The sequence below is a fragment of the Otolemur garnettii genome, unplaced genomic scaffold (assembly GCF_000181295.1).
Source record: "Otolemur garnettii isolate 467f Iridium unplaced genomic scaffold, OtoGar3 scaffold00198, whole genome shotgun sequence".
Taxonomy (NCBI): Eukaryota; Metazoa; Chordata; class Mammalia; order Primates; family Galagidae; genus Otolemur; species Otolemur garnettii.
The window spans coordinates 2,693,451-2,698,842 of NW_003852593.1; positions in this window are offsets into that span (position 1 = coordinate 2,693,451).

Sequence of the window (5,392 nt, forward strand, 5' to 3'; positions counted from 1 at the left end):
CCCCCAGCTATATCTGCCAATCAGACCAGCAGTAAGGCAGACCCCCAGCTACATCTGCCAATTGGAGGGCAAACTCCCCTGGCCATCCAGCCCCCAGAAAGCCTTCCTGATCTTGGACAACATTAAGTCAGAACCATTATGAACCTCATATTACCATTCTGATGGTTTCGCAAAGGAAAATTTTCCCAGTTATGTTTTTTCCTTCAGGCCTAGGCAGGCCTGGCCTTAAACTTGTCTGAAGTTTATTTCTAAAACTTCTTCCAGGCCAGGCTCAGTGAAAAGCACCTGTAACCCTAGGAGGCCGAAGTGTGAGGATCGCTTGAGCTTAGGAGTTGAGACCACCTTGAGCAAGAGTGAGACCCCATCTGTACTAAAAATAGAAAAACTAGCTGGGCATTGTGTTGGGGGCCTGTAATCCCAGCTACTCAGGAGGCTGAGGCAGGAGGGTCCCTTGAGCCCAGTCCCAGGTTGCTGTGAGTTGTGATGATGCCATGGCACTCTGACCAGGGTGACAGAGTGAGATTGTCTGAAAACCAACCAACGAAAAACAACCTCTTCAGGAGGAGTTTTTCTATAAGGTTTATAGGATCTATTGTTTTGTTACGTGATGTCCACGTGGTTGGAGGAGCTGAGGCATTAGAGCAGTTTCCTTCTTATCTCCGAATCCCAGTCCTCAAGGTCTCACCTGCAGGTGCGCGTGCAGTGGGGGTTCACCAGGGCCATGGTGGGGCACAGACCCTCCCCACCTCGGGAGTACCCAGAGTTGAAACTGCACACTTTCAGTTCCCTGAAAGTCTTGACGTGTTATCTTGCCATTAATTATCCGGCAATCAGGGTTTAGGGCTTAATATTTCAGGAAACAGAATTTTAATAAGAAATGAAGTGTAAATATTTATATCCCCAAACAAGATAGCAGCAATTAATAGGAGTTCCTGCTTCTGGTGTCAGAGTCTCGGGCATCATGTTCCCTAATTGCATTCTCTGGCACATGTCCCGGCACCGTCTATTTTGACCCCCGCTTTTGCGTGGTCTCATTTTTCTAAGTACAAAGGTTCAAGAATAAGTATAAGGTCCAAATCAGTCCCCAAGAACTAATTTAGGATAGGCCTGCTGCATTTATATCAGAGATCCTGTTCTATTACCTTTTTTAAAGATTGACTGTTTATGCAAACCTGCCATCAGTTCCTGTGTATAACTGTCTAAGCAGGCGTCGTCTTCTCGAACATCTGCTAACACTGGCAGGCCCCAAAATAAACCTCCACATTAGCAAGTTGCACTTAAAAAAAAAAACATTTATCCAGAAACATCTGCTGAGCTATTTTCTGTCCCCTCCCTCTCCCCCCTCCCCTCCCCCCCGCCCTCCTGCTTCCCTCCCAGGTTTGCTGAAGTGGATGGAGGTAGGTGCAGGCTGTAGCTTAGATTTCAGTCTCAAGCAGGGGAGGCTCAGAAGGGAAGCAGCCAGTCATCAGGGGGACAATGAGAGCAAGGAGAAATCTCCAAGGAAGGCGAGGAGCACGGTGGGGGGGGGGGAATGCGAGGAGCACCGGGGAGGCAAATGCTGGGGACTGGACATGGCCCTGGGCGAACACCGTGTGGTGCTAGGTTCAAATCCCTGCTCTGTCTCTTTTTTCTTGGATAGATACAAGCAAGCCGGTCCCCTCTGAGCTGAATGTCACCCTTTAAAACAGTGGTGGTAATGCCACTCTCAGAAACCCGAGCCGTATATCGGACGATATATAGAAATCCACACAAGCCATAGTAATGTTTATTATAAACCGAATTGATTCTTGACAGACAAGTCACTGGTGCAGGAGAAATAATCAATGAGATGACGAACTGAGATTCTCGCCCCCCCCAAATCACTCCGCTGCCTGGAGTGTGGATGCACAAGCTGGGGTTTGCAGTCCTGTCTGCGTCACTCACAAACTAACTGCAAATGCGGGAGAAGGTCCTGGAAAGGTCCTCGCACCACTGCCTCCTTCAAGCCAAGTTCGTTTCTCCTTCCCTTCACTGGGAACTCTTGGAGAGAAAAAAGAAAAGACTGTATTTTGCTGTTTTGTTTGTTTTTCTCAATGGCTTTTACACAGAGCCCTGAGCAGACGGTGCGTTCCTAAGAAAGCTCACTGGTTAGGGAGGAGGAGGGTCCGGGCGGGAGGCCGGCGACGGCGGCACCACTGCACTCCGGCCTTGGCTTTCCCCACGGGCACACGACTTCTGCACTGCCTGTTGGAGTTCTAGCCCCTTTGAGTCCTCGTCTGCTCTTCCTAAGATGCATCTGGCTTTGGGAAACATTCTCAAGAAGGTTTTGCTTTCCGTTTTAAACCTCCGATGTTACCTATGCTGGTGGGGAGCTGTCCTCCAACGCCCGGTGTCTCTTCTGTATTTTCCGCTGCGTTTTCCGTGGCTGGGTTTGACACCAGTGGTTACAGTGCATGAATCTTGGAATCTCAGGGCTTTGTAGGAGAAACATGTATTTCTTCCTCAAGCAATGTGGGGATGAGATAGCAGGGGCTGCCACAGTCTCCAGGAGGAGCCCAGGCTGATGAAAACGACCATAGCCTCAATGGGTGGTGTCTCAGTTGATCCAGGGCACTGGGGTCCCGCGGGCAAGTAGAAAAAGAAAACATGAGTGACGCAAAATATTCCGAAGGTTGAGCTCTGGGCGTGGTGTGTGCCTCTTTGCCTCATTTGCCGGCCGGAGGAGGCAGAGGAGGCCCGTGTGCAGCCCCTGCCTGACTGAGCCACCCTTTCCCCAGCAAAGGCCCCACTCAGGGTTTACTGAGCCCACAGCAGAGGCAGGGTCCGTGGAGATCAAGAATGCGGCCCCTGCAACCTGCCTGCTTGGCTTGATCCCAATTCTGCATCTTGTCCATTAATAATTTGCTTCTGTGGAAAATGGACATAGGAATAACTTCAGGGAGAAAATAAAGGAGTCGCACGTTTACATTACATATAAACGTGTGCTCATTACACATTAGGGGTGTGCGACAGCATCAGCACTGTTGTAAGACCGCAATGAACGTGTGTTATTTTTATAGCTTCCCTGAGTCAAGTTAGCCTCTCAGAAGTGGTACCCAGCTTGGCAGCACCGTCTCCCGGATCACCGCAGAAGGCCTGGTTCTGGGACCCGTTTCTCAGCTATTTCTGCTCCTCCATCATGCTGTTTTCACTTTACTTAACCAGAGCTGATAACCGTTGCCTGCAACACCCAATTCCTTCCCTGGTACTCTGGAGTTCTACGTATCCATCTATGAGATTGCCGACGTGAACTGGATAAATGTTAAGTCTTAAGACTGAGGTTCCAACATCTAAGTTCTCGTACTTATTTATATATGTGTATTTTTAAGCAATTATATCTTGCACGAAGAGATAAAAAGATTGCTGTACTTATTACAAATAATTTACGCATGGGGGATATTGCAGCTTGGACTAGCCAGATGGCTGCTGTTATTTATTTTTTCTTTTTTAAGTTTCCTGGAAAATGTTACTGCATATTTCGTATTCCTAACCACAGGTTATGTGCAAATGTTACATTTGATTGTTCCCTTGTTCTTTGTCACTTCTATAAATGCATTTTCTAAGATTAATGTTTCTTGTTAAAAAACGAGCCAATGTAATGTTAATACAAGTGACGGGTGGAGGCACCTGATGATGTGCTGAGAACCAGAAGCGGGAGAGGGTGCCCTGGTCATTCTGAGAACCGGAAGCGGGAGAGGGCACCCTGGTCATTCTGAGAACCGGAAGCGGGAGAGGGTGCCCTGGTCATTCCAGCACAGTTGTTCCTTTCTTTCTTTACATGATGCAAATTTTCAGTCTTTGGCGACACGGCCAGTCTGGTTTGAATTCCTTTTAAATACCACCCAACAAGTGCCATCCTTTGTAACTTCTGACCTCAGGTCCCTGCACGGGTGACCACCTGCCGCCTGCCCGGTGAGGACCCCTTCCCTTTCCAGCTGCCTTCGTGCTCCCAGTACTGCTTTGCCTGGAGGGTTTTCTGACCATGATTTCTGTTTGTAGATTGGAATCGTGCTGTTTTTCTCAATAAACAATATGTCCCTGAGAATGTTACATGTTGGTTCTTGTCTACCTTGCTGCTTTAGAGGGTATTCGGTGTTCTAAGCAGCATCCAAGCCTGTTAGTTATTCCAGGGCTAATAGGCATTTGTGTCCTGATTTCTGCCTCTACGTAAGGCCACGTCTGTGTGCCTGACTCTGCAGGGGCTGCTGACAGTGTCTCCGGGACAGATACCTGGAGTCATAAGTGGTGCCATGTTCCACCCCACGGGCTCTGGAGGTGCACCTTCCCTCAGGAGTGCAGGAGAGCCATCGTCCCCGAGTCCCTCACTAACAGGGCTGTGAGTCACCTTCCCATTGCTGCCAAATCAGGGGATGAAGAATTGTACCTTGTTGCTGCTTTAATTTACATCCCTCTGGGCTGGCACAGCTCCCCACACCCTTGCTGGTCTTCTGTGTCTGTGTCCCGTCCCCCCCTCCCCACACATTCCATGTCCCGTTTGCTGCTGGGCTCCTAACCTTCCCCTTAGCGATCTGTGGAAGTTACCTGTGTGCCCCTCACGCAGCCGTCTGCCTGCCATGTCCTCTGCAAGGACTGTCGTCTTCCCTGCCGTCTGCCTGCCTTCCCTTCCTCTGGCTTTTGGCTTCCTGGTCCTTCAGCTGAAATCTGTCCCTGGACTGGCTGCCTCTCCTTTCTTGGACCCTCAGCCGGTTCTGTGCCAGAACCTCTCACCCAGTAGCTGGGACTGCAGGTGCCCACCACCACGCCCAGCTAGCTTTTCTATTTTTAGTGGCGAGAGGGCATCGCTCTGGCTCAGGCTGGCCTCCACTCCTGTGCTCAAGTGATCCACCCTCCTCGGCCTCCCAGAGAGCTGGGGTAACAGGTGTGAGCCACCCCTCCAGCCTCAAACTCATATTTTTTAAAAACGAATGGAATTTTGTCCCTCTTAACTCTCATTAATCCTCTCCCACCATGTTTTCCTCTCCCCACGCCAGAGGTAATTAGATCCTGATTTTGGCATTTTCCATTTGCCACAACTTTATACTTTTACAATGTTTGTGTGTGTCCATCTGTGCACGTGGATGTTTATGTGTTTTCTGGAATATTCTAATGCTTCTGATCAGAATTTTTTTTTGATTAAAAAAAGAAAGAAATCTGTGCTTGGCTTCCTTTATTTCCCATGTCTGTGAGCAAATTGCAAGCACTGGGTCTTGGGTGTGTATTCTGTGTTCTCTTACCAGGAGGTCACCTGTCCCTCCCTGGCCTTACATCAGGTGGGTATTTTTAGCTGACTGGCTGACATGTGAATGTTAGACGTCTTTCTCCTGGGCCTTGCTGTCCATTCCTGAGTGGTGTGTCTGGGTCACGTTGCTCAGGC